The sequence below is a fragment of the Octodon degus genome, unplaced genomic scaffold (genome assembly GCF_000260255.1).
Source record: "Octodon degus isolate 3935 unplaced genomic scaffold, OctDeg1.0 scaffold00172, whole genome shotgun sequence".
In the NCBI taxonomy this organism is placed as follows: Eukaryota; Metazoa; Chordata; class Mammalia; order Rodentia; family Octodontidae; genus Octodon; species Octodon degus.
The window spans coordinates 4,719,704-4,730,258 of record NW_004524748.1 but is presented as its reverse complement, the minus strand read 5'-3'; positions in this window follow the sequence as shown (position 1 = coordinate 4,730,258).

Below are 10,555 nucleotides of genomic sequence, written 5' to 3'. Positions count from 1 at the left end.
ATATATCACGAGGTGTGCAATGCCAAGTTTAAAATATAAAGTTAAACACGCATCTCCTCAAATACTCACATTTTTGTCCTGAAAGCTGTCAATATCCTTTCTTCCTCTGCATTGATATTTACAGCATATAATTATGTCTAGGCCCTGTACTGTGCAGTGGTAGCATCGCAAATCTTCTTGTTCCTAGATCACTAACTTAGCACTCATTAATCCAACTTTTGCCAGTCTTCTTCATCTCCATACACTGTTCCTGCCCTCTGGTAATGACCACATCATGCTCAAGAATTTTTCTTACTTCTCTTTCATCCAATATTATAGCATTAAGAACTTCATTAGTGAGAATTTCAGCATTTATTTAAAATGATGATTATGTGAACACCTACATGCTGACTTATTATCTGTTAGATTCCATTCAATGTGATTTTAACATTTTAATAGCTGCATTTAGATTTTTAAAGAATAATATGCACAATAGCATTAATCCAAATATTTGATTAACTACAATACCACATTTCTCTGTCATTAAAGATAATAGATGATTTATTATTCTTGTAGTGCTATTAAAATTCCAGCTAAATGAATCTATTTAAACCTGACATGAAATGCTCATTCCAGCTGATTAATATCAACTGACAATTTCTGATGCTGCCTTAATATGTTTTAAAGCATTATTTTTTTCAAAATGTGGAGAATCTTCATTTTCTTCTTTACACATTTGAAAAATGAGAGCAGGATCTGAGAAATCAATAACTAAGAATCATCTCCATTGACTCCTTGTCCTTGTGAGTATGTCATTCACATCATATAGCCTTGAAATAATGCTGTTGAATCCATTGGATGAATATCAAGAGCAGAAAATATTTTCCTTTGGGCAGAAGGGTGCACAAGTGATGCACTCTGTAATGAGACATTATGAATTGTAATTCTGGAAGCTTAGGGGTAATAATGAGGTAAAAATAAAGAACCAACAACACTTTGGTTCCAGATCAGTGCAGTGAAGAAGTGTCACGAACCACAGCATGGGGTAATACAGCTGAGCTTGGTAAGATTTCCTGAGCTACAGACCAACCAGCCTTCGCCAAGAAATTCGTAAGTAATTTCAAACTCTAGCAGAGAGAAAGATCTCTGTTGATATTTGCTTTTTCATTTCTCCTAAAAACAGTTGATACCTCTTAGTGAGTTGAGATTAGACAAAAACAAACAACACACATGCTTGAGTCTTGTAGGCCTGACTCTGCTGTTAAAGGTGGTCATGGGAGGTGAAGCTCTTCCTTCATGTGCACAGCTCCCCATTAGGATGGACCTTCTAGCCCTGTGGCATCCTGCTACAGAACAGTAGAAAGGAGAAGAAACTACAGTATGCTTAAACATTCCTCATCCAGGTAGTATTTTTAGTAGAAGTTATTAAAATCTTGTTTGAACTTTTCATTACAAAGATTATTTTTTAATTCAAACAATTGAGACTTCTAAAAGGGCACATTGTTACTTTAATCAAGTTACTTTAATCATCTGTTAAAAGGAGTTTCCAAATTTTGCAGTTTCTCCTTTTCTTAATATGGTTATTGGGGCTGCAGAGATAGCTCAGTAGAATAAATGCTTGCCTGTCAAGCACAGGGTCCTGAGTTAAACCCCTGGTACTGAAAAAAAAACAATCTGGTTATCATCATTTTTATTCCTATGTGTCTGTTTACAAACACAGAATCAAATATTATTTTACATATTTTACATTATTGCATATCTACATTTTCTTTTGTATTATTTTATAACATGAACATGACTTATGCCTTGATTGTTCTTAATGAGATCAAACCAACCTTTACCTAATTTTCAATAATTGTTGGCAGAATTCATATCCCCCTTCTCTTTTCATGTTTTCTACCTAATATTAAAAGAAATAATAAACATATATTAATATCACCTCAACTTATGTTCTCTGATTGAAGCATTCAATTGTGCCATTTTTAAGTGGAACACTCTGTAATTTAGTCTTGATATTTATCATTGTGAATTCATAATGAAAAATAATTTTTTTCACGGTACTTTCAACCTACTTCTCCATCTATCTCCCCTGTCACTGAGTGAGGGCATGTCATCACAGCTGTCAGATGTACTCCGTTAGTTGGAATCAAACAAGAATCAATCCAGGAGGTAGAGCTCTAATTGTTTATTATGAGATTGTGGCAATTTCCATGCACCTGAGGAAAATTTTTAAAATTTTGCTTTGCATTTTTACAGTTTTCAAGGAAAAGAACTATAACTATCTTTCTGTCTTTTCAGAAAAATATGACATTTTAATAGTATGAAGACATGTCACTCAGAAATCTTTTTTGGAAAAAGAAAAATTTTATTCAAATGGAAATCATTAATTAGCAAGATTTTCATAAATAATGATTTTATATTTTTCTAAAATGACATGATTAACATACTATAAGTTTTCAAAACAAATTCCACCCAAAAGAAAATTTGTATCTCTAAAGGATTCAAACAACTTCTTTTTATTTACACTAGCAGGATTCTTACTGGAAATGACAGGTCAAATAGCAGATTTCTCATGATTTGATGAGATACTGACCTACTCAGAGGTTTAGACAATGTTTAAACCAATTTCATTTGTGATATCTGAATGTTCCTAAGGCTGCTGTTACAAATTAATACAAACTGGAACTTGAATCAACAGAAATATATCCTTCAAAGTTCTGGAGCCAGCATGTGAAATCAACATCATTCAAGCTTACATTTAAACCCAGGTAAATTAACCAAGGCTAGAAATCGAGTAACTGTAGTTTTCACCTCATATGAATTTTTAAAAATATTGTCAATTACTATCGAAAGATTTTATGTAACTGATGTTATTTTAGAGAAGAAATCTAAATTTGTTAAATGCCTATTTAGAAATGTTAACACTTCAGCTTTCATATCAATAAATTGCTTGACTGAAAAACTTTTCTACTTTTCTTTTACATTGCAATAGTTATTGAAATATGAATGCTTGTAATAGAAGTAATTATTAGTGTTAAAATTCACAATAGAGCAACCACAGAAACAAATAAATGCACTACTGTTAAGGTTACATACTTCCTTTGTTAAAAGTCCAGAGGTCTCCACAGTTCCTAGGTTCATGCATTTTCACCAGTTTTCACTTGTTTGATTCTACCCTCTATTTTCCTGTCTTTTTAGTTATCACTAGCCGAGCACTAATGAAGTCTCAGGGAAGACACTGAGTATAAGCCCACATTGTGCTGCATCCTCTATTAGTTTCACGATAATATGAACCTTATATTTTTGGCTGAAATCATAGTTATTTTATTTCAAATAAATTCTAAGCTACTAAATTCTGTGAAAAGCAGGAATGGTTCTCCCAGCAGTCAACACATGATGTTCCCAAGCAAATATAAAAAAAAAGTCTATAGAACTCAAGGGCTCAGACAGACTGTTCTTTAAGAGGAAATGACCTACTACGCAGACAAGGACACTTTATAGTCAAGCCACAAAAGAAACAGCATCTGCGGCTCCAGCAGTGATAATTCCAGGTTCACTTCACCCGTCCATACCCTAGAGAAATATCACCAAAGCTCCCAGTTGCAGTATGCCTCACAGAACTTGACAGCATTAAAGAAGTATCTCCTGCCTTCAACTCCTGAGCTCTCTATCATTTTCTTTTGTCAATAAACTATGGTTGGCAATTCAATGCAGAGTATTCAATGTTAATTGTACTTTGCTAGCTTTCCTCTACCTACCTTGTAGATTGTCAAAGCATACACTGAAGTGAATCCTCTTTTATTCCACATGAGGGAATGCATGTCAAGTGGCTCACTGGCATTCCAGTCCCATGTAAGATATATTGTATAAGTAAAAATAAACTTTTAATATGGTGAGACACTGAAAGTTTCATCTGAAGCCATTATATCACTTATCCTGACTCAGACAAGGAGCAAATAATTCTGCAAATGCTGTTTGGTTGCGGTGTTGCAAAATTCCTAGGCATTTAATAAATCAAAGATTATAATGAAATTTAAATTTTTATATGTGGCTATTTCCATTTACATTTAGTGAAATTATTAAAAAAAAGTTTTGTGTTTGCCAAAACTTAGCTGCATTTAAATATATTTGGTCCAAATACTTGACAAATATTTCAGTCATATTTAAGTGTTAAACTACTTTCATTTTGTTTTCTAATTTTCATTTTTTAAAGAGTACAAAATAGTAACAAACAAGCATTAGAAATGCTACAAAGTTTCATTAAACTAAGTAATAGGAATTCAAGAATGGTTGCTGTGTTACATAATATTATCTTCCAAGCAGTTGTTTGTGTTACCAGACATAAACTTTCAAAATTGGTTAAAAGCAAAACAACAACAAAACAGTTATAAGAAATGAAAAAAATTAAAAGAAAAACAAAAAAGTTTTAAACATTAAGTTCTCCTTTCAAAATTCCAGCAGAAGTCAGCAGTGCAATTATCCAAAATGCCCTGTATATATACTTAAATATATCCATTTTTTCCTCTTCTTTCCTTCGTTTTTTCCCTCTGTTTTTCCTTCCCATTGAAAAAGTCTTTCCCTTTCACACTATCTATTGTACCTTTCAGATTTTATTTACTGTTTTGGGTTTAAACTTTTTCAAAGTTATTTTTATTGATAATTATCAAAAAAGTATCTCAGGACAGCCCAGATAACTCAGTGGATTAAAGTACCTGCTTAGGCAGATGTACCAGGGTTTGATCCCCTGCATGCTCTGCTGGGCCCACCTCTGGGACACACTAACATAGTAACTGAGACTGGGTGTGGTGGTACACGCCTATAATCCCAGTGCTTGGGAAGCTGAAAACAAGAGGATCACCATAAGTCTGAGCTGAGGAATGAGACACTGCAACCATGTACTAAACACATTAAAAAAAAACAAAAGAAAAACTATTTCACTTTTCCATTTAGTTCGTACATTTACTTGTGTTTACATATATACTTATTTAGTTGGAATAACTGCGTGTATGTACTTTTATGTTGGAGTGTGTATAATTACAGACTAATTAATTGATTTGTTAATGTTCCCAACATTGAGATTGTATTAGTGAAAAAAATCAAATGACTGTTTCTGCTCTTGAATGCCTTACATTTCTAGTGGAGGAGCACACAAGCAGATAACTAGGTGTGTAGTACAATCCATCAAGGAAAAGAAAAGCAGAGAATTATCAAGAATATGGAACTAAAAGTTGAGTTTGGAGAAAAGTTTTAAATGGCATGACTGAACAATCCTCACTCAAAATTGGAGTTTAATCTGAGAGATAAAATAAGGCATTTCAGGGTATTCAAAAGAGAAATCACATAATCTGTTTGATGTTCCATCATTATTTATCTTATGAAATGTTCAATTCTAATATTTGAATGTACTTTAAGGAATCATATTCACAATATATAAAATTAGTATCTTGGGCAGCTAGTTTGAACATTTAAGTTGTCTGTGTCATTAAGTTATTGACATCACTAATTCATAACATTTTAATCAATAGCAACATTTTTTAGAAAATTAAAAATTTTAAAAACACATCATTTTAAGTTATTAAATGTGGTAGACTTACTATTCTCTTCACCTTAATAAAAATTATCAGAAAACTGGATATTTCCACTGAATTATTTTCAGTTTCAAATATATTATGTTCAAATTTTCTTAAAAATAAAAATAATTAGATTCATTTGTAAATTTTAATTAACTGATTGATTAATCATAGATCAATGACTCAGTGAAATTCAAGACCAGCCTGACAAGGGTTGACATATCTATGTTTTATATGTTTACTCTACCATGTGAAGAAAATAAGTTCAGTCATTTGATCAATCAGACAAGAACATTTTGAGGAAACATTGGTAGGAGACTCAGAGTTTGAATGTGATACTCAAAGCTCCTTATTTAGAGACTGGCTTCTGCATAAATGTTGAAATGGGAGCCACGACCTAATAAACATATGCGCAGAGAGAATCAAAACACAATAAATAACAAGCATCTTCAAGGAAGATCATTAGGATAGGAGCAAAAACTCAAGGAAGCAAATGACTTAGAGGTTAGTTTACTTCCTGTTACTGTTAATATACCTGACACCTACACCTTACATAAGGAGAGGACTTATTTTGTTTCATGGTCTTAGAGGGTTCATTCCCTGGTCACCTGGAGGTAAGACAGAAATGTCATGATGAAAAGGCATGCGAGAGCAAGTCTATCACCTGGGAAAGCCAGGAACTAGAAAAAGAAAGTAAGACAGCCCAAAAAAGGAGAAGGTCCTGGGCAGAAAGTATAACCTTCAAGTATAACTCTTAGTGACCCATCTCCCCCAAAACAGGATACAGCTACAAAGCCCTGAATGGACTATTCCACTGGTGAATATAGCACACCATGATCCAGTAAACTTTTACAAATCTCATCTCTGAGAAGTTTGGAGAACTTTCCCACTTTAAATCACAAGAGAAAGTTAAAACTCTATGTATGTAGAAGGCAGGATCTAGATTAGTGCATCAGTGGGGCTCAATCATCTGGGAATTTGTAAAGTTTTCACCTATTTCTGCAAGTGGACACCCATTAGTTGCTTCAGGGTGAACCCTGGCAGGCTGTGTCTCATGCTTAGACAGAACCACTGTTGTTGCTCAGCAAAAACAGAAGGAAGGGAGCCAGAGCTGAGTGACACAGTAGATGGGCCCCAGAAGCTATAACCTGGGGGTGGGGGAGATAAAGATGGATTGGCTATCATATCACAGCATCTAAGATTAAACAAATAAATGGCTAGCTTTGACAACTGAATCATAAATAGGAGAATGATTGATATCATTTCAAAATTTTATTCTACCTTCTGAACAAAAGCTTGCAGACTATTTAAAGCTAAAGTCAGTATGTTAGGCATAGCATGTTGGAGATTGAAAAGACAGATGTAGTTTGTAGATTTATTTTGTCTGGCATACAGTTGCTTGGATCCAATGTTTAAAAATTGGAAGAATTCTTGTACAATGTGATTTTTCAGATTATCTGAATATGTCAGCCACCATGGTAATAATAGCCTCAGAATCCAAAGGAGCTGTGGAACACATGCCTTATTTACACAGGACCTCGAACTTTCCAGTGTTTTTCCAGATCCTGCTGGTATTATAGTTTTAGAAGACATAGCAAAAGCTAATTTGAATTTCACTGTCACACTTAACCTGTTCTTCTTGTTATAATTCACAAATATCTCTCTGTATACATCTCTCTCTCAAATCTGACAAAATGAAATATAGAGATCTTAGACTTCCTCCATTTTATTTTCTTGATTTACACGTTGCCTTAGTCCGCTTTGTGTTACTGTTGTGGAATACTTGACACTGGGTTATTTGTAATATAAAGGACGTTATTGACTTACAATTCTGGAGTATGGAAAAGTCAATATCAAAATGCTAGCAGAAAGTAAGGGCCTTTCAATTGCATCCCAAGGTGGAAATTAAGAAGGGGAAGGAGAAAAGGCACTCCTAAAAGCCAATTTTTAAGGACATCAAATCCATCCTCAAGAGCAGAGCCCTTATGCCCCAATCAACCTTATGGATTTCAATCCCTGTACTGTTACATGGGTGGTTGCATTTTTACACGAGTTTGAGAGAACAAACATTTCAAGTATACTATGGGCATAGGAACTTCTCGTATGTGCTATGTCATTTGATTATTTTTATGTACATGAAAATAACTGACACTTACACAACTGAGTCATACTTTGATATTTGGAAGCACAACCAAAATAAACCCATTGCCAACAAAGGATATATTCTATTATGACCATAAGTAAATTCTAAATGATCAATTAGAAAAAAATATTACAGTAGCTGGAAGTCTTCTCACTTCCTGAGATTACTACATTCTGAAACTCTACATTAATTCAGACATTTATTTGGAAACTTACTCTTCAGTTATGCTCTGACTCTTTGATGCAAATATTTATTTTTCACTTAGGATAAGTACCTATAAATACTAGCATGTACTATGTTAAGCCATATATTAGTTGATTCCTTAATTTAACTATGAAGTTCTGTATGGAGGACAAACACATTTGTCTGTATTTCTATTTAATAACTCTCCTAATTTTGGATGAACAAAAAAAGACTATGAACAGCTCTGCATTTCTGAAATAAAATGTGCATTTCATTAATTAGTTTTCGGTTCTTAAGGGAAAGGAACTGTAGTACTTACTATGTACTTAGGAGACAGATAATTGGCATTTGAAGGATTGAAGGATTTGAGAAGAGTGTCATTAACGAACTACAGCAAGGTCGTTACTATTGTCAAGCCAACAGAGCTCTGGATTGTGAGCAATATAAATGCTGACTCAGGTCCTCAAATTTGTCTTGAATACATGGTTAATTTGGTACAAAGTACTTACGCTTCTTATACCCAAGTTTCCTCATTTATAAAATGAAAATAGTACTTTTCTCACAGTCCTGTGAAGATTAAATAAAAACATTGATTAATCACTCTTGGTATCCTTGTTAGTTTTGTAATTCAACATAAGCATATCTTAACTTGTCTCCAGGTTCTTCAAATAGATTTATTATTTTGACCAATTATTGTCATTGGAAACTCCCATGTGTATTCTTGGGTATAATTCTAATAAGACAGGAAATAGTAACTTTGAAGGAATATTTAATTTTGGACCAAAAAACTCTATACATTTATATGAAATTCTATATCACAGCAAAGAAAATACATTATTAGTGTTTGGGGATTTACTATTTTTCTCTGACACAGCTAGTAAGTTGTGTATCCAGTATCTAAAAATCTCAAATTATGATTATAGTTCATTGGTAAGGAAATACATTTTTTGGCTTACTAATACTTCTGGTTAGAGTGATTTTTAAAGCTAACCTCATTGCATTCTGACATGTATTAAATCCAGATTATTTATAGCACAAACTGGGTAACACCAGAAAACATTCAAGATGTAGGTTACAACTCAGCTTATAAAACATAAATTCTCTACAGCTAGCCATATTTAGATGGCCTGAATATGTACTTGAGTAAGTAACATTAGAAAAAATATTTTCTATGCCAAAGTTTTTCATAATAGTAATCTGATGATATTGAAATGATGTTTTTGATATTTTCTCTTTAGGAATACAGAACATGAGATAAATTACTGGGTTGAGTTACAGTCCCTGCCACTAAATCTAGGCTTAGCAAATTATGGTAGTTATTATTCCCAGTGAAACACAGTGAGCATGCAAAGGGTATGTAATGAGGTTGTATAGTGGTTTGAATTATGTTCCTCTAAAAATCATGTTGAAGTCATAACTCCAAAAACCTGGGCATGTGATCTTTTGGGGGAAGTAGGGTCACTGTTGATGATCCTGTTAATGAAGCTAATTAGTTAAAATCACATTTTTCTGTAACATTGTGTTTAGTTCAAGAAGATTCATAGAAAAGAGAAATTTAGAGGCAGATACTGAATCTCCATTGAGGACAGAGGTGGAATCAAAATCATATAGCACACACTGGCCTACACCAGTGACTGTCAAATCGCATGAAATGAGGGACCACTCAGAACCAGTTTTCCCACCAAGTACTTGGAAGAGAACCAATGTTGATTTTGAAATTCAAGCCTGCAGAACTGTGAGATAATAGATATATGTTGAATAAGGTACTAGCATCGTGGTATGTAAGCCTTAGTAAACTAATATAAATGGTAAATAGTAGTTAACTACAAATAAATAATCAGGATTTTTTTTTTTTTTCAGAACTGGGGATTGAACTCCGGCCCTTGCGCTTGCCAGGCAAGCACTTATTCTACTGAGCCATCTCCCTGGCCCCAATAATCAGGATTTTAAAAATATTTAAATTTTTCTTTTTTGACAGGCCAAGCTTAATGTTTAATAGTTGTAGCAAATTGCACACATATACATACATATTTTTATTTCACAGATTTAACAAGCAAAAGAGGTACTAAATATATAGTAACACAAAAGGAAATATAGATATTATCAAAATTAAATAAGTGGAAGCAAAGATGTAGTATAGATTGTACTCATGCTTTAAGAAAACAAGAATTCTATGGAGTAAAAAATTAAGGCAAGAAAGCAGAATGTAATGGCAAGTGAGGCAGGCAAAATAAGGGAATAAATTACAGAGAAATAACACTCAAATTCTACAAAATGGAAATGAAGCAGAAAAGCCATAATCAATAGTGTTGAAAGACAGTCAGTTCTACGGAGTATGGGCTTAATGAAATCATGCAGAATGAGGAAGCAAGGAACAAAGAAAGCCATTCAGTTCATGTAAAGAACACAATGGTCAATGGACAGAAAAGAGATCTCAAATAGTAAAGCTCTACTTCACCTGAAAGACTAGAGAAAATGAAACAGGAAAGTTTTGCAAGAAAAAAAAAGGAAGAATATTTCAATGAAGCAAAAGAAAACAGGAATTTTTCATAACAAATTTATATTTATTTCAGATAAAAGTGAAAACAATTTGATGATGATGACTTGTATTATCACCAATCTCCTTTCCTCTTTTTTCCCCTGGGCTTAGTTCAAGTGATTGTTCTTCAGACCAAAAGGG